The sequence below is a fragment of the Ambystoma mexicanum genome, chromosome 2p (genome assembly GCF_040938575.1).
Source record: "Ambystoma mexicanum isolate Mex_15411 chromosome 2p, UKY_AmexF1_1, whole genome shotgun sequence".
NCBI classification, from domain to species: domain Eukaryota; kingdom Metazoa; phylum Chordata; class Amphibia; order Caudata; family Ambystomatidae; genus Ambystoma; species Ambystoma mexicanum.
The window spans coordinates 1,308,571,154-1,308,598,602 of NC_090923.1; the positions used below are offsets into that span (position 1 = coordinate 1,308,571,154).

Genomic DNA, 27,449 nt, shown 5'->3' on the forward strand with positions numbered 1-27,449 from the left:
CACAAGTAAAAGGCTCCTGAGGCATTAGTGTTGAATTTGGCGCAAAATGTATTGTGTTGTCGTGTAATATGAATGAACATAAAATGTCAATCTTCAATAAAAAAAGATATATTAAAAAATAAAGACTTGCAAATTAAGAAAGTTTCTGTCCAGACATGTGCCTAAAATAGTGAATGCTTTACGAATGTGCGTGTCATCCTTTAGAGCAGGGGCCAATTTAATTTTCCCATTATCATTCCAATATTAGTACATGTGTTGCAGAAGCAAGCGCAAAGGGAGAGTCAATCAAACCATTGATTAGGACCTCTGGTCAAAGGTTTGCCATACCAAATGTCCTTATGTCAGAGGGCAGAAAGTCCAAACACCATTTAGATATCGGGTGATATGAAATGAAGAGGCAAACAACAATGAATAAGCATTCTTTGCTGCTGTATTGATCTGGTCCTAAAGGGTTTTAGTTTAATGCCAATTATATTTAAAGATATAAAGATTAATGCTCCAGGGTGCTTGCAAAATGACACCCCCTCCCCATCACAATGGCTGGCTGATGCAAGCCTGAGAGCATCACAACAGACCCATAGACATGAGAAAAACTCTGTACCTCTGAGTGTATGTGGGCCCATGGCTGTAACAAGGACAAGGCAAGAACAGGAGGTGGCTTAAAGCGTCAGCACCAGAGGCTGTCCGATTGAGCCCTGTAAGCAACAGATGTTGGACCATCCTTTAAAGGATTCTCAGGCTGATTTCAATTTTAACTTTGCAGCTGATTTAAGGATTGCTCAACCTTCGACCCACGTCTAGATTGCAAGGATAAGCCCTGGAAATCTTGTACAGCTTGTACTGGTGGGAGATGATGTGACTTTATCAACTGCAACGGGATATGAGGCATGTGTGCCACAAAAAGCAGGTCTAGGATTTTTTAAAAGAAAGCCGCTTTAAGAAGGGAACTTTGGGCAACCCCACTGAGAGCAAAAGTATGACACAAAAGGTAAGGGGTTCAGTGGGTCAAATGATAGCACATTTGACTGTGAGTCAGTTTATTGTAAGTCCAAATGCTACCTGCTTTGAAATTTTCCAGGCTTTTTGTCTCACTTCTTAACAGATCCATTCCTATGTACCTCTGTGCTTTGAACAGAGTTTTCATTGTAAGGGAGGGACATACAGTATACCTTCCTGGGCAGGGAAGACTCTATGTAAAAGCAAGAGTAGCAGACAGCTTAAAAGAATCACCAGCAGGACCCTCTAGACCTTCCCCAAAAAACATAAAATGATTTCTCTGCATACATGTGCATTGAACAGCGCAAGTAGTTTGGTTAATGTCAGTGGATAAATGTCACTTTCCCACAGTGCAGAACAAAATCTCTTGTACAGGCCCCTTCTGCAAAAGCATTACCACTGTAGAAAGCAGGGCAGGTGAGGCAGTGTACAGTCACCTCCGACACTTCACTCCTCTGATCGGCTACGATCGGCCAAGGACCTCTCTATGAGAGCTGAGGGTGGAATTTTCTGGTCCTCGGTAACTTAGGGAGACATGGCAAAAGGGATCCTCAATCAACGGCTCAGCCTTTGCTTTGTGGCCTGTCCATATATGTCTGTTCTCCAAATTACCTGCCGCTGCCCAGGTGTCAGCTGGTGAGATGGAATGACCTCGCAGGAAGCAAACTGGCAGATGATTTGCATAGGCAAACCCCCTCTCCCTCTTTCTTAGCCCTGCTTACTCCACAGTAGCAAGTATCTGGGGAAAATATAGTGGTCGAGGTGGGGTAGTAGTAACTAGTAAATCTGGGGTGCTTGGCAACTTGTGGGGAACAACTGCAGAGCTCAGCGCCCAGAACTTTGTGGCACAGGGAGGAGATCTGTGGGATTTCAGTAACTTGGAGGCATGCAACCTGGTCGGGAGTGCTTCAGGTCTCCTTCCATGCACGTTCCAAGCAACTCAACAAAGCATCAACAGGCTGCCATACCAGCCACAGAGCCCCTTTCCACATAAAGAAAATATGGTATTCGGGGGCTATGTGTTTGCATGGCAAAGATTTTAGGCTTTTAATTGTTTTCTCTCTCTCTCTGTCTCTCTCTCTCCTCCCTCCCTCCCTCCTTCCCATCCCCCACAACCCCCGCTCCCTCTCCCTACCATTAATTTTAAGTGTTCCTGCACTGCATCACATTGTGACAATGGTATTTCACAATGGGACTGTTTGAAAGTTACAGAAATCAAAAAAGAAATCAACCAACTAAAAGCAGCCAAATCCGGAGTACACTGCTCAGCCCCAATTAAAGATTAAGGCCTAGAAGCAAGTAAAGCTGTAGTTCAGAGCGATGTTTGCAAATAGCACCTTAAAGCAGTTTACGCTGGAGTGCACAACAAGGGGGAAAGTGTTAATACTGAGTTTGGTAGAATGGGATAAAAAAACAAAAGCAGCGTGCCACTTCTAAAAGTACAAGTCAAGAAATTGAAGGGGATGGGGCTGTTCATTCAGTCAATAGGACTCACAAGTAAAAGGCTCCAGAGTCATTAGTGTTGAATTTGGCGCAAAATGTATTGTGTTGTCGTGTAAAATGAATGAACATACAATTTCAATCTTCATTAAAAAAGATGTATTCAAAAATAAAGACTTGCAGATTAAGAAAGTTTTTGTCCTGTCGTGTGCCAAAAATAGTGAATGCTTTACGAATGTGCGTGTCATCCTTTGAAGCAGGGTCAAATTCAATTTTCCCATTTTCATTCCAATATTAGTACATGGGTTGCTGAGGCACATAGGAATGGATCTGTTAAGAAATGAAACAAAAAGCCTGGAAAAATGTTGAAACAGGTAGGATTTGGACTTACAATAAACTGACTCACAGTCAGATGTGCTATCCCTTGACCCACTGACCCCCTTGCCTTTTGTGTAATCCTTTTCCTCTCAGCAGTGTTGTCCAAAGTTCCCTACTTAAAGAGACTTTCTTATACAAAAGATCCTAGACCTGTTTTTTATGGCCCACATGCCTCATATCCCGTTGCTCTTGATAAACCCACGTCATCTCCCACCAATACAATCTGTAAAATATTTCAAGGGCATAGCCAAGGAAATTAGACGTGGGCCGAAGGTTGAGCAATCCTTAAACCAGCAGCAAAATGAACATTGAAATCAGCCTCAGAATCTCTTAAAGGATGGGCCAACATTGGTTGCTTGCAGGGCGCAATCGGACAGCCTCTGGTGCTGACGCCTTAAGGCAAGCGCAAAGGGAGAGCCAACCAAACCATTGATTAGGACCTCTGGACTTTCTGCTCTTTGACATAAGGACATTTGATATGGCAAACGTTTGACCAAACACCATTTAGATGTCGGATGGTATGGAATTAAGCGGCAAACAGCAATACATCAGCATTCTTTGCTGCTTTATTGATCTGGTCCTAAAGGGTTTGGTTTAATGCCAATTATATTTAAAGATTCATGCTCAAGGGTGCTTGCAAATCGACACCCCCTCCCCATCACGATGGCTGGGTGATGCAAGCGTGAGAGCATCACAGCAGACCCATAGACATGAGAAACACTCTGTACCTCTGAGTGTATGTGGGCCCATGGCTGGATCAAGGACAAGGCAAGAACAGGAGATGGCTTAAGGTGTCAGCACCCAGGCTGCCCCTTTGCACGCTGCCAGCAACAGATGTTGGCCCATCCTTTAAGAGATTCTGAGGCTGATTTCAATGTTAACTTTGCTGCTGATTAAAGGATTGCTCAACCTTCGACCTGCGTCTAGTTTGCTTGGCTAAGCCCTGAAAATCTTTTACAGCTTGTATTGGTGGGAGATGATGTGAGTTTATCAAGAGCAACGGGATATGAGGCATGTGTGCCACAAAATGCAGGTCTAGGATCTTTTATTTGAAAGCCACTTTGGAAAACCCTACTGAGAACAAAAGGATTACACAAAAGGAAAGGGGATCAGTGGGTCAGGGGATAGCACATCTGACTGTGAGTCAGTTAATTGTAAGCCCAAATCCTACCCGTTTCGACATTTTTCCAGACTTTTTGTTTCATTTCTTAACAGATCCATTCCTATGTACCTCTGTGCTTTCAACAGAGTTTTCATTGTAATGGAGGGACATACAGTATGCCTTAAACATGCCTGGGCAGGGAAGACTATGTAAAAGCAAGAGTAGCAGACAGCTTAATAAATCATCAGCAGGACCCTCTAGACCTTCCCCAAAAAACATAACATGATTTCTATGCATGTATGTGCGTTGAACAGCGCAAGTAATTTGGTTAATGTCAGTGGATAAATGTGACTTTCGCACAGCGCAGAACAAAATCACTTGTACAGGCCCCTTCTGCAAAAGCATTACCGCTACAGAAAGCAGTGAAAAGGTGAGGCAGTGTGCAGTCCCCCCTGACCCTTCACAGCCCTGATCGGCCACGATCGGCCAAGGACCTCTCTATGAGAGCTGAGGGTGGAATTTTTCTGGACCTCAGTAGCTTAGGGAGACATGGCTAAAGGGATCCTCAATCAACGGCCCAGCCTTTGCTCTGTGGCCTGTCCGGATATGTCTGTTCTCCAAATTACCTGCCGCTGCCCAGGTGTCAGCTGGTGAGATGGAATGACCTCCCAGGAAGCACACTGGCAGATAATTTGCATAGGCACACCCCCTCTCCCTCTCCTTAGCCCTGCTTGCTCCACAGTAGCAAGTATCTGGGGAAAATATAGTGGTCGAGGTGGGGTAGCAGTAACTAGCAACTCTGAGAAAGTAAATCTGGGACACTTGGCGACCTGTGGGCAACAACTGCAGAGCTCAGTGCCCAGGACTTTGTGGCACAGGGAGGAGGTCTGTGGGATTTCAGTAACTTGGAGACATGCAACCTGGTCGGGAGTGCTTCAGGTCTCCTTCCTTGCATGTTCCAAGCAACTCAACAAAGCATCAACAGGCTGAGATACCAACCACAGAGCCCCTTCCCACTTGATTAAAAGGCCAAAATCTTTTCCATGCAAATACATAGCCCCCAAATACCATATTTTCTTTGTTTTCTCTCTCTCTGTCTCTCTCTCCTCCCTCTCTCCCTCCCTCACTCACTCCTTCCCACCCTCCCGCCCTCTCTCTTCCCCCCTACCCCCCCTCCCTCTCCCTACCATTAATTTTAGGTTTTCATGCACTGCAGCACATTGTCACAATGGTATTTCACAATGGGACTTTTTGAAAGTTACAGAAATCAAAAAAGAAATCAACCAACTAAAAGCAGCCAAATCCGGAGTACACTGCTCAGCCCCAATTAAAGATTAAGGCCCTGAAGCAAGTAAAGCTGTGGTTCAGAGCGATGTTTGCAAACAGCACCTTAAAGCAGTTTACGCTGGAGTGCACAACAAGGAGGAAAGTGATAATACTGAGTTTGGTAGAATGGGATAAAAAAAAAAAAAAAAGAAGCGTGCCACTTCTAAAAGTACAAGTCAAGAAACTGAAGGGGACAGGGCTGTTCATTCAGTCAAGAGGACTCACAAGTAAAAGGCTCCTGAGGCATTAGTGTTGAATTTGGCGCAAAATGTATTGTGTTGTCGTGTAATATGAATGAACATAAAATGTCAATCTTCAATAAAAAAAGATATATTAAAAAATAAAGACTTGCAAATTAAGAAAGTTTCTGTCCAGACATGTGCCTAAAATAGTGAATGCTTTACGAATGTGCGTGTCATCCTTTAGAGCAGGGGCCAATTTAATTTTCCCATTATCATTCCAATATTAGTACATGTGTTGCAGAAGCAAGCGCAAAGGGAGAGTCAATCAAACCATTGATTAGGACCTCTGGTCAAAGGTTTGCCATACCAAATGTCCTTATGTCAGAGGGCAGAAAGTCCAAACACCATTTAGATATCGGGTGATATGAAATGAAGAGGCAAACAACAATGAATAAGCATTCTTTGCTGCTGTATTGATCTGGTCCTAAAGGGTTTTAGTTTAATGCCAATTATATTTAAAGATATAAAGATTAATGCTCCAGGGTGCTTGCAAAATGACACCCCCTCCCCATCACAATGGCTGGCTGATGCAAGCCTGAGAGCATCACAACAGACCCATAGACATGAGAAAAACTCTGTACCTCTGAGTGTATGTGGGCCCATGGCTGTAACAAGGACAAGGCAAGAACAGGAGGTGGCTTAAAGCGTCAGCACCAGAGGCTGTCCGATTGAGCCCTGTAAGCAACAGATGTTGGACCATCCTTTAAAGGATTCTCAGGCTGATTTCAATTTTAACTTTGCAGCTGATTTAAGGATTGCTCAACCTTCGACCCACGTCTAGATTGCAAGGATAAGCCCTGGAAATCTTGTACAGCTTGTACTGGTGGGAGATGATGTGACTTTATCAACTGCAACGGGATATGAGGCATGTGTGCCACAAAAAGCAGGTCTAGGATTTTTTAAAAGAAAGCCGCTTTAAGAAGGGAACTTTGGGCAACCCCACTGAGAGCAAAAGTATGACACAAAAGGTAAGGGGTTCAGTGGGTCAAATGATAGCACATTTGACTGTGAGTCAGTTTATTGTAAGTCCAAATGCTACCTGCTTTGAAATTTTCCAGGCTTTTTGTCTCACTTCTTAACAGATCCATTCCTATGTACCTCTGTGCTTTGAACAGAGTTTTCATTGTAAGGGAGGGACATACAGTATACCTTCCTGGGCAGGGAAGACTCTATGTAAAAGCAAGAGTAGCAGACAGCTTAAAAGAATCACCAGCAGGACCCTCTAGACCTTCCCCAAAAAACATAAAATGATTTCTCTGCATACATGTGCATTGAACAGCGCAAGTAGTTTGGTTAATGTCAGTGGATAAATGTCACTTTCCCACAGTGCAGAACAAAATCTCTTGTACAGGCCCCTTCTGCAAAAGCATTACCACTGTAGAAAGCAGGGCAGGTGAGGCAGTGTACAGTCACCTCCGACACTTCACTCCTCTGATCGGCTACGATCGGCCAAGGACCTCTCTATGAGAGCTGAGGGTGGAATTTTCTGGTCCTCGGTAACTTAGGGAGACATGGCAAAAGGGATCCTCAATCAACGGCTCAGCCTTTGCTTTGTGGCCTGTCCATATATGTCTGTTCTCCAAATTACCTGCCGCTGCCCAGGTGTCAGCTGGTGAGATGGAATGACCTCGCAGGAAGCAAACTGGCAGATGATTTGCATAGGCAAACCCCCTCTCCCTCTTTCTTAGCCCTGCTTACTCCACAGTAGCAAGTATCTGGGGAAAATATAGTGGTCGAGGTGGGGTAGTAGTAACTAGTAAATCTGGGGTGCTTGGCAACTTGTGGGGAACAACTGCAGAGCTCAGCGCCCAGAACTTTGTGGCACAGGGAGGAGGTCTGTGGGATTTCAGTAACTTGGAGGCATGCAACCTGGTCGGGAGTGCTTCAGGTCTCCTTCCATGCACGTTCCAAGCAACTCAACAAAGCATCAACAGGCTGCCATACCAGCCACAGAGCCCCTTTCCACATAAAGAAAATATGGTATTCGGGGGCTATGTGTTTGCATGGCAAAGATTTTAGGCTTTTAATTGTTTTCTCTCTCTCTCTGTCTCTCTCTCTCCTCCCTCCCTCCCTCCTTCCCATCCCCCACAACCCCCGCTCCCTCTCCCTACCATTAATTTTAAGTGTTCCTGCACTGCATCACATTGTGACAATGGTATTTCACAATGGGACTGTTTGAAAGTTACAGAAATCAAAAAAGAAATCAACCAACTAAAAGCAGCCAAATCCGGAGTACACTGCTCAGCCCCAATTAAAGATTAAGGCCTAGAAGCAAGTAAAGCTGTAGTTCAGAGCGATGTTTGCAAATAGCACCTTAAAGCAGTTTACGCTGGAGTGCACAACAAGGGGGAAAGTGTTAATACTGAGTTTGGTAGAATGGGATAAAAAAACAAAAGCAGCGTGCCACTTCTAAAAGTACAAGTCAAGAAATTGAAGGGGATGGGGCTGTTCATTCAGTCAATAGGACTCACAAGTAAAAGGCTCCAGAGTCATTAGTGTTGAATTTGGCGCAAAATGTATTGTGTTGTCGTGTAAAATGAATGAACATACAATTTCAATCTTCATTAAAAAAGATGTATTCAAAAATAAAGACTTGCAGATTAAGAAAGTTTTTGTCCTGTCGTGTGCCAAAAATAGTGAATGCTTTACGAATGTGCGTGTCATCCTTTGAAGCAGGGTCAAATTCAATTTTCCCATTTTCATTCCAATATTAGTACATGGGTTGCTGAGGCACATAGGAATGGATCTGTTAAGAAATGAAACAAAAAGCCTGGAAAAATGTTGAAACAGGTAGGATTTGGACTTACAATAAACTGACTCACAGTCAGATGTGCTATCCCTTGGCCCACTGACCCCCTTGCCTTTTGTGTAATCCTTTTCCTCTCAGCAGTGTTGTCCAAAGTTCCCTACTTAAAGAGACTTTCTTATACAAAAGATCCTAGACCTGTTTTTTATGGCCCACATGCCTCATATCCCGTTGCTCTTGATAAACCCACGTCATCTCCCACCAATACAATCTGTAAAATATTTCAAGGGCATAGCCAAGGAAATTAGACGTGGGCCGAAGGTTGAGCAATCCTTAAACCAGCAGCAAAATTAACATTGAAATCAGCCTCAGAATCTCTTAAAGGATGGGCCAACATTGGTTGCTTGCAGGGCGCAATCGGACAGCCTCTGGTGCTGACGCCTTAAGGCAAGCGCAAAGGGAGAGCCAACCAAACCATTGATTAGGACCTCTGGACTTTCTGCTCTTTGACATAAGGACATTTGATATGGCAAACGTTTGACCAAACACCATTTAGATGTCGGATGGTATGGAATTAAGCGGCAAACAGCAATACATCAGCATTCTTTGCTGCTTTATTGATCTGGTCCTAAAGGGTTTGGTTTAATGCCAATTATATTTAAAGATTCATGCTCAAGGGTGCTTGCAAATCGACACCCCCTCCCCATCACGATGGCTGGGTGATGCAAGCGTGAGAGCATCACAGCAGACCCATAGACATGAGAAACACTCTGTACCTCTGAGTGTATGTGGGCCCATGGCTGGATCAAGGACAAGGCAAGAACAGGAGATGGCTTAAGGTGTCAGCACCCAGGCTGCCCCTTTGCACGCTGCCAGCAACAGATGTTGGCCCATCCTTTAAGAGATTCTGAGGCTGATTTCAATGTTAACTTTGCTGCTGATTAAAGGATTGCTCAACCTTCGACCTGCGTCTAGTTTGCTTGGCTAAGCCCTGAAAATCTTTTACAGCTTGTATTGGTGGGAGATGTGAGTTTATCAAGAGCAACGGGATATGAGGCATGTGTGCCACAAAATGCAGGTCTAGGATCTTTTATTTGAAAGCCACTTTGGAAAACCCTACTGAGAACAAAAGGATTACACAAAAGGAAAGGGGATCAGTGGGTCAGGGGATAGCACATCTGACTGTGAGTCAGTTAATTGTAAGCCCAAATCCTACCCGTTTCGACATTTTTCCAGACTTTTTGTTTCATTTCTTAACAGATCCATTCCTATGTACCTCTGTGCTTTCAACAGAGTTTTCATTGTAATGGAGGGACATACAGTATGCCTTAAACATGCCTGGGCAGGGAAGACTATGTAAAAGCAAGAGTAGCAGACAGCTTAATAAATCATCAGCAGGACCCTCTAGACCTTCCCCAAAAAACATAACATGATTTCTATGCATGTATGTGCGTTGAACAGCGCAAGTAATTTGGTTAATGTCAGTGGATAAATGTGACTTTCGCACAGCGCAGAACAAAATCACTTGTACAGGCCCCTTCTGCAAAAGCATTACCGCTACAGAAAGCAGTGAAAAGGTGAGGCAGTGTGCAGTCCCCCCTGACCCTTCACAGCCCTGATCGGCCACGATCGGCCAAGGACCTCTCTATGAGAGCTGAGGGTGGAATTTTTCTGGACCTCAGTAACTTAGGGAGACATGGCTAAAGGGATCCTCAATCAACGGCCCAGCCTTTGCTCTGTGGCCTGTCCGGATATGTCTGTTCTCCAAATTACCTGCCGCTGCCCAGGTGTCAGCTGGTGAGATGGAATGACCTCCCAGGAAGCACACTGGCAGATAATTTGCATAGGCACACCCCCTCTCCCTCTCCTTAGCCCTGCTTGCTCCACAGTAGCAAGTATCTGGGGAAAATATAGTGGTCGAGGTGGGGTAGCAGTAACTAGCAACTCTGAGAAAGTAAATCTGGGACACTTGGCGACCTGTGGGCAACAACTGCAGAGCTCAGTGCCCAGGACTTTGTGGCACAGGGAGGAGGTCTGTGGGATTTCAGTAACTTGGAGACATGCAACCTGGTCGGGAGTGCTTCAGGTCTCCTTCCTTGCATGTTCCAAGCAACTCAACAAAGCATCAACAGGCTGAGATACCAACCACAGAGCCCCTTCCCACTTGATTAAAAGGCCAAAATCTTTTCCATGCAAATACATAGCCCCCAAATACCATATTTTCTTTGTTTTCTCTCTCTCTGTCTCTCTCTCCTCCCTCTCTCCCTCCCTCACTCACTCCTTCCCACCCTCCCGCCCTCTCTCTTCCCCCCTACCCCCCCTCCCTCTCCCTACCATTAATTTTAGGTTTTCATGCACTGCAGCACATTGTCACAATGGTATTTCACAATGGGACTTTTTGAAAGTTACAGAAATCAAAAAAGAAATCAACCAACTAAAAGCAGCCAAATCCGGAGTACACTGCTCAGCCCCAATTAAAGATTAAGGCCCTGAAGCAAGTAAAGCTGTGGTTCAGAGCGATGTTTGCAAACAGCACCTTAAAGCAGTTTACGCTGGAGTGCACAACAAGGAGGAAAGTGATAATACTGAGTTTGGTAGAATGGGATAAAAAATAAAAAAAAAGAAGCGTGCCACTTCTAAAAGTACAAGTCAAGAAACTGAAGGGGACAGGGCTGTTCATTCAGTCAAGAGGACTCACAAGTAAAAGGCTCCTGAGGCATTAGTGTTGAATTTGGCGCAAAATGTATTGTGTTGTCGTGTAATATGAATGAACATAAAATGTCAATCTTCAATAAAAAAAGATATATTAAAAAATAAAGACTTGCAAATTAAGAAAGTTTCTGTCCAGACATGTGCCTAAAATAGTGAATGCTTTACGAATGTGCGTGTCATCCTTTAGAGCAGGGGCCAATTTAATTTTCCCATTATCATTCCAATATTAGTACATGTGTTGCAGAAGCAAGCGCAAAGGGAGAGTCAATCAAACCATTGATTAGGACCTCTGGTCAAAGGTTTGCCATACCAAATGTCCTTATGTCAGAGGGCAGAAAGTCCAAACACCATTTAGATATCGGGTGATATGAAATGAAGAGGCAAACAACAATGAATAAGCATTCTTTGCTGCTGTATTGATCTGGTCCTAAAGGGTTTTAGTTTAATGCCAATTATATTTAAAGATATAAAGATTAATGCTCCAGGGTGCTTGCAAAATGACACCCCCTCCCCATCACAATGGCTGGCTGATGCAAGCCTGAGAGCATCACAACAGACCCATAGACATGAGAAAAACTCTGTACCTCTGAGTGTATGTGGGCCCATGGCTGTAACAAGGACAAGGCAAGAACAGGAGGTGGCTTAAAGCGTCAGCACCAGAGGCTGTCCGATTGAGCCCTGTAAGCAACAGATGTTGGACCATCCTTTAAAGGATTCTCAGGCTGATTTCAATTTTAACTTTGCAGCTGATTTAAGGATTGCTCAACCTTCGACCCACGTCTAGATTGCAAGGATAAGCCCTGGAAATCTTGTACAGCTTGTACTGGTGGGAGATGATGTGACTTTATCAACTGCAACGGGATATGAGGCATGTGTGCCACAAAAAGCAGGTCTAGGATTTTTTAAAAGAAAGCCGCTTTAAGAAGGGAACTTTGGGCAACCCCACTGAGAGCAAAAGTATGACACAAAAGGTAAGGGGTTCAGTGGGTCAAATGATAGCACATTTGACTGTGAGTCAGTTTATTGTAAGTCCAAATGCTACCTGCTTTGAAATTTTCCAGGCTTTTTGTCTCACTTCTTAACAGATCCATTCCTATGTACCTCTGTGCTTTGAACAGAGTTTTCATTGTAAGGGAGGGACATACAGTATACCTTCCTGGGCAGGGAAGACTCTATGTAAAAGCAAGAGTAGCAGACAGCTTAAAAGAATCACCAGCAGGACCCTCTAGACCTTCCCCAAAAAACATAAAATGATTTCTCTGCATACATGTGCATTGAACAGCGCAAGTAGTTTGGTTAATGTCAGTGGATAAATGTCACTTTCCCACAGTGCAGAACAAAATCTCTTGTACAGGCCCCTTCTGCAAAAGCATTACCACTGTAGAAAGCAGGGCAGGTGAGGCAGTGTACAGTCACCTCCGACACTTCACTCCTCTGATCGGCTACGATCGGCCAAGGACCTCTCTATGAGAGCTGAGGGTGGAATTTTCTGGTCCTCGGTAACTTAGGGAGACATGGCAAAAGGGATCCTCAATCAACGGCTCAGCCTTTGCTTTGTGGCCTGTCCATATATGTCTGTTCTCCAAATTACCTGCCGCTGCCCAGGTGTCAGCTGGTGAGATGGAATGACCTCGCAGGAAGCAAACTGGCAGATGATTTGCATAGGCAAACCCCCTCTCCCTCTTTCTTAGCCCTGCTTACTCCACAGTAGCAAGTATCTGGGGAAAATATAGTGGTCGAGGTGGGGTAGTAGTAACTAGTAAATCTGGGGTGCTTGGCAACTTGTGGGGAACAACTGCAGAGCTCAGCGCCCAGAACTTTGTGGCACAGGGAGGAGGTCTGTGGGATTTCAGTAACTTGGAGGCATGCAACCTGGTCGGGAGTGCTTCAGGTCTCCTTCCATGCACGTTCCAAGCAACTCAACAAAGCATCAACAGGCTGCCATACCAGCCACAGAGCCCCTTTCCACATAAAGAAAATATGGTATTCGGGGGCTATGTGTTTGCATGGCAAAGATTTTAGGCTTTTAATTGTTTTCTCTCTCTCTCTGTCTCTCTCTCTCCTCCCTCCCTCCCTCCTTCCCATCCCCCACAACCCCCGCTCCCTCTCCCTACCATTAATTTTAAGTGTTCCTGCACTGCATCACATTGTGACAATGGTATTTCACAATGGGACTGTTTGAAAGTTACAGAAATCAAAAAAGAAATCAACCAACTAAAAGCAGCCAAATCCGGAGTACACTGCTCAGCCCCAATTAAAGATTAAGGCCTAGAAGCAAGTAAAGCTGTAGTTCAGAGCGATGTTTGCAAATAGCACCTTAAAGCAGTTTACGCTGGAGTGCACAACAAGGGGGAAAGTGTTAATACTGAGTTTGGTAGAATGGGATAAAAAAACAAAAGCAGCGTGCCACTTCTAAAAGTACAAGTCAAGAAATTGAAGGGGATGGGGCTGTTCATTCAGTCAATAGGACTCACAAGTAAAAGGCTCCAGAGTCATTAGTGTTGAATTTGGCGCAAAATGTATTGTGTTGTCGTGTAAAATGAATGAACATACAATTTCAATCTTCATTAAAAAAGATGTATTCAAAAATAAAGACTTGCAGATTAAGAAAGTTTTTGTCCTGTCGTGTGCCAAAAATAGTGAATGCTTTACGAATGTGCGTGTCATCCTTTGAAGCAGGGTCAAATTCAATTTTCCCATTTTCATTCCAATATTAGTACATGGGTTGCTGAGGCACATAGGAATGGATCTGTTAAGAAATGAAACAAAAAGCCTGGAAAAATGTTGAAACAGGTAGGATTTGGACTTACAATAAACTGACTCACAGTCAGATGTGCTATCCCTTGACCCACTGACCCCCTTGCCTTTTGTGTAATCCTTTTCCTCTCAGCAGTGTTGTCCAAAGTTCCCTACTTAAAGAGACTTTCTTATACAAAAGATCCTAGACCTGTTTTTTATGGCCCACATGCCTCATATCCCGTTGCTCTTGATAAACCCACGTCATCTCCCACCAATACAATCTGTAAAATATTTCAAGGGCATAGCCAAGGAAATTAGACGTGGGCCGAAGGTTGAGCAATCCTTAAACCAGCAGCAAAATTAACATTGAAATCAGCCTCAGAATCTCTTAAAGGATGGGCCAACATTGGTTGCTTGCAGGGCGCAATCGGACAGCCTCTGGTGCTGACGCCTTAAGGCAAGCGCAAAGGGAGAGCCAACCAAACCATTGATTAGGACCTCTGGACTTTCTGCTCTTTGACATAAGGACATTTGATATGGCAAACGTTTGACCAAACACCATTTAGATGTCGGATGGTATGGAATTAAGCGGCAAACAGCAATACATCAGCATTCTTTGCTGCTTTATTGATCTGGTCCTAAAGGGTTTGGTTTAATGCCAATTATATTTAAAGATTCATGCTCAAGGGTGCTTGCAAATCGACACCCCCTCCCCATCACGATGGCTGGGTGATGCAAGCGTGAGAGCATCACAGCAGACCCATAGACATGAGAAACACTCTGTACCTCTGAGTGTATGTGGGCCCATGGCTGGATCAAGGACAAGGCAAGAACAGGAGATGGCTTAAGGTGTCAGCACCCAGGCTGCCCCTTTGCACGCTGCCAGCAACAGATGTTGGCCCATCCTTTAAGAGATTCTGAGGCTGATTTCAATGTTAACTTTGCTGCTGATTAAAGGATTGCTCAACCTTCGACCTGCGTCTAGTTTGCTTGGCTAAGCCCTGAAAATCTTTTACAGCTTGTATTGGTGGGAGATGTGAGTTTATCAAGAGCAACGGGATATGAGGCATGTGTGCCACAAAATGCAGGTCTAGGATCTTTTATTTGAAAGCCACTTTGGAAAACCCTACTGAGAACAAAAGGATTACACAAAAGGAAAGGGGATCAGTGGGTCAGGGGATAGCACATCTGACTGTGAGTCAGTTAATTGTAAGCCCAAATCCTACCCGTTTCGACATTTTTCCAGACTTTTTGTTTCATTTCTTAACAGATCCATTCCTATGTACCTCTGTGCTTTCAACAGAGTTTTCATTGTAATGGAGGGACATACAGTATGCCTTAAACATGCCTGGGCAGGGAAGACTATGTAAAAGCAAGAGTAGCAGACAGCTTAATAAATCATCAGCAGGACCCTCTAGACCTTCCCCAAAAAACATAACATGATTTCTATGCATGTATGTGCGTTGAACAGCGCAAGTAATTTGGTTAATGTCAGTGGATAAATGTGACTTTCGCACAGCGCAGAACAAAATCACTTGTACAGGCCCCTTCTGCAAAAGCATTACCGCTACAGAAAGCAGTGAAAAGGTGAGGCAGTGTGCAGTCCCCCCTGACCCTTCACAGCCCTGATCGGCCACGATCGGCCAAGGACCTCTCTATGAGAGCTGAGGGTGGAATTTTTCTGGACCTCAGTAACTTAGGGAGACATGGCTAAAGGGATCCTCAATCAACGGCCCAGCCTTTGCTCTGTGGCCTGTCCGGATATGTCTGTTCTCCAAATTACCTGCCGCTGCCCAGGTGTCAGCTGGTGAGATGGAATGACCTCCCAGGAAGCACACTGGCAGATAATTTGCATAGGCACACCCCCTCTCCCTCTCCTTAGCCCTGCTTGCTCCACAGTAGCAAGTATCTGGGGAAAATATAGTGGTCGAGGTGGGGTAGCAGTAACTAGCAACTCTGAGAAAGTAAATCTGGGACACTTGGCGACCTGTGGGCAACAACTGCAGAGCTCAGTGCCCAGGACTTTGTGGCACAGGGAGGAGGTCTGTGGGATTTCAGTAACTTGGAGACATGCAACCTGGTCGGGAGTGCTTCAGGTCTCCTTCCTTGCATGTTCCAAGCAACTCAACAAAGCATCAACAGGCTGAGATACCAACCACAGAGCCCCTTCCCACTTGATTAAAAGGCCAAAATCTTTTCCATGCAAATACATAGCCCCCAAATACCATATTTTCTTTGTTTTCTCTCTCTCTGTCTCTCTCTCCTCCCTCTCTCCCTCCCTCACTCACTCCTTCCCACCCTCTCTCTTCCCCCCTACCCCCCTCCCTCTCCCTACCATTAATTTTAGGTTTTCATGCACTGCAGCACATTGTCACAATGGTATTTCACAATGGGACTTTTTGAAAGTTACAGAAATCAAAAAAGAAATCAACCAACTAAACGCAGCCAAATCCGGAGTACACTGCTCAGCCCCAATTAAAGATTAAGGCCCTGAAGCAAGTAAAGCTGTGGTTCAGAGCGATGTTTGCAAACAGCACCTTAAAGCAGTTTACGCTGGAGTGCACAACAAGGAGGAAAGTGATAATACTGAGTTTGGTAGAATGGGATTAAAAAAAAAAAAAAAAAAGAAGTGTGCCACTTCTAAAAGTACAAGTCAAGAAATTGAAGGGGACAGGGCTGTTCATTCAGTCAAGAGGACTCACAAGTAAAAGGCTCCTGAGGCATTAGTGTTGAATTTGGCGCAAAATGTATTGTGTTGTCGTGTAATATGAATGAACATAAAATGTCAATCTTCAATAAAAAAAGATATATTAAAAAATAAAGACTTGCAAATTAAGAAAGTTTCTGTCCAGACATGTGCCTAAAATAGTGAATGCTTTACGAATGTGCGTGTCATCCTTTAGAGCAGGGGCCAATTTAATTTTCCCATTATCATTCCAATATTAGTACATGTGTTGCAGAAGCAAGCGCAAAGGGAGAGTCAATCAAACCATTGATTAGGACCTCTGTCAAAGGTTTGCCATACCAAATGTCCTTATGTCAGAGGGCAGAAAGTCCAAACACCATTTAGATATCGGGTGATATGAAATGAAGAGGCAAACAACAATGAATAAGCATTCTTTGCTGCTGTATTGATCTGGTCCTAAAGGGTTTTAGTTTAATGCCAATTATATTTAAAGATATAAAGATTAATGCTCCAGGGTGCTTGCAAAATGACACCCTCTCCCCATCACAATGGCTGGCTGATGCAAGCCTGAGAGCATCACAACAGACCCATAGACATGAGAAAAACTCTGTACCTCTGAGTGTATGTGGGCCCATGGCTGTAACAAGGACAAGGCAAGAACAGGAGGTGGCTTAAAGCGTCAGCACCAGAGGCTGTCCGATTGAGCCCTGTAAGCAACAGATGTTGGACCATCCTTTAAAGGATTCTCAGGCTGATTTCAATTTTAACTTTGCAGCTGATTTAAGGATTGCTCAACCTTCGACCCACGTCTAGATTGCAAGGATAAGCCCTGGAAATCTTGTACAGCTTGTACTGGTGGGAGATGATGTGACTTTATCAACTGCAACGGGATATGAGGCATGTGTGCCACAAAAAGCAGGTCTAGGATTTTTTAAAAGAAAGCCGCTTTAAGAAGGGAACTTTGGGCAACCCCACTGAGAGCAAAAGTATGACACAAAAGGTAAGGGGTTCAGTGGGTCAAATGATAGCACATTTGACTGTGAGTCAGTTTATTGTAAGTCCAAATGCTACCTGCTTTGAAATTTTACAGGCTTTTTGTCTCATTTCTTAACAGATCCATTCCTATGTACCTCTGTGCTTTGAACAGAGTTTTCATTGTAAGGGAGGGACATACAGTATACCTTCCTGGGCAGGGAAGACTCTATGTAAAAGCAAGAGTAGCAGACAGCTTAAAAGAATCACCAGCAGGACCCTCTAGACCTTCCCCAAAAAACATAAAATGATTTCTCTGCATACATGTGCATTGAACAGCGCAAGTAGTTTGGTTAATGTCAGTGGATAAATGTCACTTTCCCACAGTGCAGAACAAAATCTCTTGTACAGGCCCCTTCTGCAAAAGCATTACCACTGTAGAAAGCAGGGCAGGTGAGGCAGTGTACAGTCACCTCCGACACTTCACTCCTCTGATCGGCTACGATCGGCCAAGGACCTCTCTATGAGAGCTGAGGGTGGAATTTTCTGGTCCTCGGTAACTTAGGGAGACATGGCAAAAGGGATCCTCAATCAACGGCTCAGCCTTTGCTTTGTGGCCTGTCCATATATGTCAGTTCTCCAAATTACCTGCCGCTGCCCAGGTGTCAGCTGGTGAGATGGAATGACCTCGCAGGAAGCAAACTGGCAGATGATTTGCATAGGCAAACCCCCTCTCCCTCTTTCTTAGCCCTGCTTACTCCACAGTAGCAAGTATCTGGGGAAAATATAGTGGTCGAGGTGGGGTAGTAGTAACTAGTAAATCTGGGGTGCTTGGCAACTTGTGGGGAACAACTGCAGAGCTCAGCGCCCAGAACTTTGTGGCACAGGGAGGAGGTCTGTGGGATTTCAGTAACCTGGAGGCATGCAACCTGGTCGGGAGTGCTTCAGGTCTCCTTCCATGCACGTTCCAAGCAACTCAACAAAGCATCAACAGGCTGCCATACCAGCCACAGAGCCCCTTTCCACATAAAGAAAATATGGTATTCGGGGGCTATGTGTTTGCATGGCAAAGATTTTAGGCTTTTAATTGTTTTCTCTCTCTCTGTCTCTCTCTCCTCCCTCCCTCCCTCCTTCCCATCCCCCACAACCCCCGCTCCCTCTCCCTCTCCCTACCATTAATTTTAAGTTTTCCTGCACTGCATCACATTGTGACAATGGTATTTCACAATGGGACTGTTTGAAAGTTACAGAAATCAAAAAAGAAATCAACCAACTAAAAGCAGCCAAATCCGGAGTACACTGCTCAGCCCCAATTAAAGATTAAGGCCTAGAAGCAAGTAAAGCTGTAGTTCAGAGCGATGTTTGCAAATAGCACCTTAAAGCAGTTTACGCTGGAGTGCACAACAAGGGGGAAAGTGTTAATACTGAGTTTGGTAGAATGGGATAAAAAAACAAAAGCAGCGTGCCACTTCTAAAAGTACAAGTCAAGAAATTGAAGGGGATGGGGCTGTTCATTCAGTCAATAGGACTCACAAGTAAAAGGCTCCAGAGTCATTAGTGTTGAATTTGGAGCAAAATGTATTGTGTTGTCGTGTAAAATGAATGAACATACAATTTCAATCTTCATTAAAAAAGATGTATTCAAAAATAAAGACTTGCAGATTAAGAAAGTTTCTGTCCTGTCGTGTGCCAAAAATAGTGAATGCTTTACGAATGTGCGTGTCATCCTTTGAAGCAGGGTCAAATTCAATTTTCCCATTTTCATTCCAATATTAGTACATGGGTTGCTGAGGCACATAGGAATGGATCTGTTAAGAAATGAAACAAAAAGCCTGGAAAAATGTTGAAACAAGTAGGATTTGGACTTACAATAAACTGACTCACAGTCAGATGTGCTATCCCTTGACCCACTGACCCCCTTGCCTTTTGTGTAATCCTTTTCCTCTCAGCAGTGTTGTCCAAAGTTCCCTACTTAAAGAGACTTTCTTATACAAAAGATCCTAGACCTGTTTTTTATGGCCCACATGCCTCATATCCCGTTGCTCTTGATAAACCCACGTCATCTCCCACCAATACAATCTGTAAAATATTTCAAGGGCATAGCCAAGGAAATTAGACGTGGGCCGAAGGTTGAGCAATCCTTAAACCAGCAGCAAAATTAACATTGAAATCAGCCTCAGAATCTCTTAAAGGATGGGCCAACATTGGTTGCTTGCAGGGCGCAATCGGACAGCCTCTGGTGCTGACGCCTTAAGGCAAGCGCAAAGGGAGAGCCAACCAAACCATTGATTAGGACCTCTGGACTTTCTGCTCTTTGACATAAGGACATTTGATATGGCAAACGTTTGACCAAACACCATTTAGATGTCGGATGGTATGGAATTAAGCGGCAAACAGCAATACATCAGCATTCTTTGCTGCTTTATTGATCTGGTCCTAAAGGGTTTGGTTTAATGCCAATTATATTTAAAGATTCATGCTCAAGGGTGCTTGCAAATCGACACCCCCTCCCCATCACGATGGCTGGGTGATGCAAGCGTGAGAGCATCACAGCAGACCCATAGACATGAGAAACACTCTGTACCTCTGAGTGTATGTGGGCCCATGGCTGGATCAAGGACAAGGCAAGAACAGGAGATGGCTTAAGGTGTCAGCACCCAGGCTGCCCCTTTGCACGCTGCCAGCAACAGATGTTGGCCCATCCTTTAAGAGATTCTGAGGCTGATTTCAATGTTAACTTTGCTGCTGATTAAAGGATTGCTCAACCTTCGACCTGCGTCTAGTTTGCTTGGCTAAGCCCTGAAAATCTTTTACAGCTTGTATTGGTGGGAGATGATGTGAGTTTATCAAGAGCAACGGGATATGAGGCATGTGTGCCACAAAATGCAGGTCTAGGATCTTTTATTTGAAAGCCACTTTGGAAAACCCTACTGAGAACAAAAGGATTACACAAAAGGAAAGGGGATCAGTGGGTCAGGGGATAGCACATCTGACTGTGAGTCAGTTAATTGTAAGCCCAAATCCTACCCGTTTCGACATTTTTCCAGACTTTTTGTTTCATTTCTTAACAGATCCATTCCTATGTACCTCTGTGCTTTCAACAGAGTTTTCATTGTAATGGAGGGACATACAGTATGCCTTAAACATGCCTGGGCAGGGAAGACTATGTAAAAGCAAGAGTAGCAGACAGCTTAATAAATCATCAGCAGGACCCTCTAGACCTTCCCCAAAAAACATAACATGATTTCTATGCATGTATGTGCGTTGAACAGCGCAAGTAATTTGGTTAATGTCAGTGGATAAATGTGACTTTCGCACAGCGCAGAACAAAATCACTTGTACAGGCCCCTTCTGCAAAAGCATTACCGCTACAGAAAGCAGTGAAAAGGTGAGGCAGTGTGCAGTCCCCCCTGACCCTTCACAGCCCTGATCGGCCACGATCGGCCAAGGACCTCTCTATGAGAGCTGAGGGTGGAATTTTTCTGGACCTCAGTAACTTAGGGAGACATGGCTAAAGGGATCCTCAATCAACGGCCCAGCCTTTGCTCTGTGGCCTGTCCGGATATGTCTGTTCTCCAAATTACCTGCCGCTGCCCAGGTGTCAGCTGGTGAGATGGAATGACCTCCCAGGAAGCACACTGGCAGATAATTTGCATAGGCACACCCCCTCTCCCTCTCCTTAGCCCTGCTTGCTCCACAGTAGCAAGTATCTGGGGAAAATATAGTGGTCGAGGTGGGGTAGCAGTAACTAGCAACTCTGAGAAAGTAAATCTGGGACACTTGGCGACCTGTGGGCAACAACTGCAGAGCTCAGTGCCCAGGACTTTGTGGCACAGGGAGGAGGTCTGTGGGATTTCAGTAACTTGGAGACATGCAACCTGGTCGGGAGTGCTTCAGGTCTCCTTCCTTGCATGTTCCAAGCAACTCAACAAAGCATCAACAGGCTGAGATACCAACCACAGAGCCCCTTCCCACTTGATTAAAAGGCCAAAATCTTTTCCATGCAAATACATAGCCCCCAAATACCATATTTTCTTTGTTTTCTCTCTCTCTGTCTCTCTCTCCTCCCTCTCTCCCTCCCTCACTCACTCCTTCCCACCCTCTCTCTTCCCCCCTACCCCCCTCCCTCTCCCTACCATTAATTTTAGGTTTTCATGCACTGCAGCACATTGTCACAATGGTATTTCACAATGGGACTTTTTGAAAGTTACAGAAATCAAAAAAGAAATCAACCAACTAAACGCAGCCAAATCCGGAGTACACTGCTCAGCCCCAATTAAAGATTAAGGCCCTGAAGCAAGTAAAGCTGTGGTTCAGAGCGATGTTTGCAAACAGCACCTTAAAGCAGTTTACGCTGGAGTGCACAACAAGGAGGAAAGTGATAATACTGAGTTTGGTAGAATGGGATTAAAAAAAAAAAAAAAAAAGAAGTGTGCCACTTCTAAAAGTACAAGTCAAGAAATTGAAGGGGACAGGGCTGTTCATTCAGTCAAGAGGACTCACAAGTAAAAGGCTCCTGAGGCATTAGTGTTGAATTTGGCGCAAAATGTATTGTGTTGTCGTGTAATATGAATGAACATAAAATGTCAATCTTCAATAAAAAAAGATATATTAAAAAATAAAGACTTGCAAATTAAGAAAGTTTCTGTCCAGACATGTGCCTAAAATAGTGAATGCTTTACGAATGTGCGTGTCATCCTTTAGAGCAGGGGCCAATTTAATTTTCCCATTATCATTCCAATATTAGTACATGTGTTGCAGAAGCAAGCGCAAAGGGAGAGTCAATCAAACCATTGATTAGGACCTCTGTCAAAGGTTTGCCATACCAAATGTCCTTATGTCAGAAGGCAGAAAGTCCAAACACCATTTAGATATCGGGTGATATGAAATGAAGAGGCAAACAACAATGAATAAGCATTCTTTGCTGCTGTATTGATCTGGTCCTAAAGGGTTTTAGTTTAATGCCAATTATATTTAAAGATATAAAGATTAATGCTCCAGGGTGCTTGCAAAATGACACCCTCTCCCCATCACAATGGCTGGCTGATGCAAGCCTGAGAGCATCACAACAGACCCATAGACATGAGAAAAACTCTGTACCTCTGAGTGTATGTGGGCCCATGGCTGTAACAAGGACAAGGCAAGAACAGGAGGTGGCTTAAAGCGTCAGCACCAGAGGCTGTCCGATTGAGCCCTGTAAGCAACAGATGTTGGACCATCCTTTAAAGGATTCTCAGGCTGATTTCAATTTTAACTTTGCAGCTGATTTAAGGATTGCTCAACCTTCGACCCACGTCTAGATTGCAAGGATAAGCCCTGGAAATCTTGTACAGCTTGTACTGGTGGGAGATGATGTGACTTTATCAACTGCAACGGGATATGAGGCATGTGTGCCACAAAAAGCAGGTCTAGGATTTTTTAAAAGAAAGCCGCTTTAAGAAGGGAACTTTGGGCAACCCCACTGAGAGCAAAAGTATGACACAAAAGGTAAGGGGTTCAGTGGGTCAAATGATAGCACATTTGACTGTGAGTCAGTTTATTGTAAGTCCAAATGCTACCTGCTTTGAAATTTTACAGGCTTTTTGTCTCATTTCTTAACAGATCCATTCCTATGTACCTCTGTGCTTTGAACAGAGTTTTCATTGTAAGGGAGGGACATACAGTATACCTTCCTGGGCAGGGAAGACTCTATGTAAAAGCAAGAGTAGCAGACAGCTTAAAAGAATCACCAGCAGGACCCTCTAGACCTTCCCCAAAAAACATAAAATGATTTCTCTGCATACATGTGCATTGAACAGCGCAAGTAGTTTGGTTAATGTCAGTGGATAAATGTCACTTTCCCACAGTGCAGAACAAAATCTCTTGTACAGGCCCCTTCTGCAAAAGCATTACCACTGTAGAAAGCAGGGCAGGTGAGGCAGTGTACAGTCACCTCCGACACTTCACTCCTCTGATCGGCTACGATCGGCCAAGGACCTCTCTATGAGAGCTGAGGGTGGAATTTTCTGGTCCTCGGTAACTTAGGGAGACATGGCAAAAGGGATCCTCAATCAACGGCTCAGCCTTTGCTTTGTGGCCTGTCCATATATGTCAGTTCTCCAAATTACCTGCCGCTGCCCAGGTGTCAGCTGGTGAGATGGAATGACCTCGCAGGAAGCAAACTGGCAGATGATTTGCATAGGCAAACCCCCTCTCCCTCTTTCTTAGCCCTGCTTACTCCACAGTAGCAAGTATCTGGGGAAAATATAGTGGTCGAGGTGGGGTAGTAGTAACTAGTAAATCTGGGGTGCTTGGCAACTTGTGGGGAACAACTGCAGAGCTCAGCGCCCAGAACTTTGTGGCACAGGGAGGAGGTCTGTGGGATTTCAGTAACCTGGAGGCATGCAACCTGGTCGGGAGTGCTTCAGGTCTCCTTCCATGCACGTTCCAAGCAACTCAACAAAGCATCAACAGGCTGCCATACCAGCCACAGAGCCCCTTTCCACATAAAGAAAATATGGTATTCGGGGGCTATGTGTTTGCATGGCAAAGATTTTAGGCTTTTAATTGTTTTCTCTCTCTCTCTGTCTCTCTCTCTCCTCCCTCCCTCCCTCCTTCCCATCCCCCACAACCCCCGCTCCCTCTCCCTCTCCCTACCATTAATTTTAAGTGTTCCTGCACTGCATCACATTGTGACAATGGTATTTCACAATGGGACTGTTTGAAAGTTACAGAAATCAAAAAAGAAATCAACCAACTAAAAGCAGCCAAATCCGGAGTACACTGCTCAGCCCCAATTAAAGATTAAGGCCTAGAAGCAAGTAAAGCTGTAGTTCAGAGCGATGTTTGCAAATAGCACCTTAAAGCAGTTTACGCTGGAGTGCACAACAAGGGGGAAAGTGTTAATACTGAGTTTGGTAGAATGGGATAAAAAAACAAAAGCAGCGTGCCACTTCTAAAAGTACAAGTCAAGAAATTGAAGGGGATGGGGCTGTTCATTCAGTCAATAGGACTCACAAGTAAAAGGCTCCAGAGTCATTAGTGTTGAATTTGGCGCAAAATGTATTGTGTTGTCGTGTAAAATGAATGAACATACAATTTCAATCTTCATTAAAAAAGATGTATTCAAAAATAAAGACTTGCAGATTAAGAAAGTTTTTGTCCTGTCGTGTGCCAAAAATAGTGAATGCTTTACGAATGTGCGTGTCATCCTTTGAAGCAGGGTCAAATTCAATTTTCCCATTTTCATTCCAATATTAGTACATGGGTTGCTGAGGCACATAGGAATGGATCTGTTAAGAAATGAAACAAAAAGCCTGGAAAAATGTTGAAACAGGTAGGATTTGGACTTACAATAAACTGACTCACAGTCAGATGTGCTATCCCTTGACCCACTGACCCCCTTGCCTTTTGTGTAATCCTTTTCCTCTCAGCAGTGTTGTCCAAAGTTCCCTACTTAAAGAGACTTTCTTATACAAAAGATCCTAGACCTGTTTTTTATGGCCCACATGCCTCATATCCCGTTGCTCTTGATAAACCCACGTCATCTCCCACCAATACAATCTGTAAAATATTTCAAGGGCATAGCCAAGGAAATTAGACGTGGGCCGAAGGTTGAGCAATCCTTAAACCAGCAGCAAAATTAACATTGAAATCAGCCTCAGAATCTCTTAAAGGATGGGCCAACATTGGTTGCTTGCAGGGCGCAATCGGACAGCCTCTGGTGCTGACGCCTTAAGGCAAGCGCAAAGGGAGAGCCAACCAAACCATTGATTAGGACCTCTGGACTTTCTGCTCTTTGACATAAGGACATTTGATATGGCAAACGTTTGACCAAACACCATTTAGATGTCGGATGGTATGGAATTAAGCGGCAAACAGCAATACATCAGCATTCTTTGCTGCTTTATTGATCTGGTCCTAAAGGGTTTGGTTTAATGCCAATTATATTTAAAGATTCATGCTCAAGGGTGCTTGCAAATCGACACCCCCTCCCCATCACGATGGCTGGGTGATGCAAGCGTGAGAGCATCACAGCAGACCCATAGACATGAGAAACACTCTGTACCTCTGAGTGTATGTGGGCCCATGGCTGGATCAAGGACAAGGCAAGAACAGGAGATGGCTTAAGGTGTCAGCACCCAGGCTGCCCCTTTGCACGCTGCCAGCAACAGATGTTGGCCCATCCTTTAAGAGATTCTGAGGCTGATTTCAATGTTAACTTTGCTGCTGATTAAAGGATTGCTCAACCTTCGACCTGCGTCTAGTTTGCTTGGCTAAGCCCTGAAAATCTTTTACAGCTTGTATTGGTGGGAGATGATGTGAGTTTATCAAGAGCAACGGGATATGAGGCATGTGTGCCACAAAATGCAGGTCTAGGATCTTTTATTTGAAAGCCACTTTGGAAAACCCTACTGAGAACAAAAGGATTACACAAAAGGAAAGGGGATCAGTGGGTCAGGGGATAGCACATCTGACTGTGAGTCAGTTAATTGTAAGCCCAAATCCTACCCGTTTCGACATTTTTCCAGACTTTTTGTTTCATTTCTTAACAGATCCATTCCTATGTACCTCTGTGCTTTCAACAGAGTTTTCATTGTAATGGAGGGACATACAGTATGCCTTAAACATGCCTGGGCAGGGAAGACTATGTAAAAGCAAGAGTAGCAGACAGCTTAATAAATCATCAGCAGGACCCTCTAGACCTTCCCCAAAAAACATAACATGATTTCTATGCATGTATGTGCGTTGAACAGCGCACGTAATTTGGTTAATGTCAGTGGATAAATGTGACTTTCGCACAGCGCAGAACAAAATCACTTGTACAGGCCCCTTCTGCAAAAGCATTACCGCTACAGAAAGCAGTGAAAAGGTGAGGCAGTGTGCAGTCCCCCCTGACCCTTCACAGCCCTGATCGGCCACGATCGGCCAAGGACCTCTCTATGAGAGCTGAGGGTGGAATTTTTCTGGACCTCAGTAACTTAGGGAGACATGGCTAAAGGGATCCTCAATCAACGGCCCAGCCTTTGCTCTGTGGCCTGTCCGGATATGTCTGTTCTCCAAATTACCTGCCGCTGCCCAGGTGTCAGCTGGTGAGATGGAATGACCTCCCAGGAAGCACACTGGCAGATAATTTGCATAGGCACACCCCCTCTCCCTCTCCTTAGCCCTGCTTGCTCCACAGTAGCAAGTATCTGGGGAAAATATAGTGGTCGAGGTGGGGTAGCAGTAACTAGCAACTCTGAGAAAGTAAATCTGGGACACTTGGCGACCTGTGGGCAACAACTGCAGAGCTCAGTGCCCAGGACTTTGTGGCACAGGGAGGAGGTCTGTGGGATTTCAGTAACTTGGAGACATGCAACCTGGTCGGGAGTGCTTCAGGTCTCCTTCCTTGCATGTTCCAAGCAACTCAACAAAGCATCAACAGGCTGAGATACCAACCACAGAGCCCCTTCCCACTTGATTAAAAGGCCAAAATCTTTTCCATGCAAATACATAGCCCCCAAATACCATATTTTCTTTGTTTTCTCTCTCTCTGTCTCTCTCTCCTCCCTCTCTCCCTCCCTCACTCACTCCTTCCCACCCTCTCTCTTCCCCCCTACCCCCCTCCCTCTCCCTACCATTAATTTTAGGTTTTCATGCACTGCAGCACATTGTCACAATGGTATTTCACAATGGGACTTTTTGAAAGTTACAGAAATCAAAAAAGAAATCAACCAACTAAACGCAGCCAAATCCGGAGTACACTGCTCAGCCCCAATTAAAGATTAAGGCCCTGAAGCAAGTAAAGCTGTGGTTCAGAGCGATGTTTGCAAACAGCACCTTAAAGCAGTTTACGCTGGAGTGCACAACAAGGAGGAAAGTGATAATACTGAGTTTGGTAGAATGGGATTAAAAAAAAAAAAAAAAAAGAAGTGTGCCACTTCTAAAAGTACAAGTCAAGAAATTGAAGGGGACAGGGCTGTTCATTCAGTCAAGAGGACTCACAAGTAAAAGGCTCCTGAGGCATTAGTGTTGAATTTGGCGCAAAATGTATTGTGTTGTCGTGTAATATGAATGAACATAAAATGTCAATCTTCAATAAAAAAAGATATATTAAAAAATAAAGACTTGCAAATTAAGAAAGTTTCT

General features: G+C 44.4%; 5 non-coding genes across 5 annotated transcripts; all 5 read right to left on the minus strand.

The window, feature by feature from the left end:
* Nucleotides 1-162: 162 nt before the first annotated feature.
* LOC138568052 (U6 spliceosomal RNA) lies at nucleotides 163-269 on the minus strand. Its single transcript, XR_011302425.1, has one exon. It is a non-coding gene; the product is annotated as a U6 spliceosomal RNA (small nuclear RNA).
* Nucleotides 270-5,626: 5,357 nt separating this feature from the next.
* LOC138568053 (U6 spliceosomal RNA) lies at nucleotides 5,627-5,733 on the minus strand. The gene has a single exon (XR_011302426.1). It is a non-coding gene; the product is annotated as a U6 spliceosomal RNA (small nuclear RNA).
* A 5,354-nt stretch (nucleotides 5,734-11,087) lies between these two features.
* Nucleotides 11,088-11,194, minus strand: LOC138568054 (U6 spliceosomal RNA). Its single transcript, XR_011302427.1, has one exon. It is a non-coding gene; the product is annotated as a U6 spliceosomal RNA (small nuclear RNA).
* Nucleotides 11,195-16,542: 5,348 nt separating this feature from the next.
* On the minus strand, nucleotides 16,543-16,649 carry LOC138568055 (U6 spliceosomal RNA). Its single transcript, XR_011302428.1, has one exon. It is a non-coding gene; the product is annotated as a U6 spliceosomal RNA (small nuclear RNA).
* Nucleotides 16,650-22,001: 5,352 nt separating this feature from the next.
* LOC138568056 (U6 spliceosomal RNA) lies at nucleotides 22,002-22,108 on the minus strand. The gene has a single exon (XR_011302429.1). It is a non-coding gene; the product is annotated as a U6 spliceosomal RNA (small nuclear RNA).
* Between the last annotated feature and the right edge of the window lie 5,341 nt (nucleotides 22,109-27,449).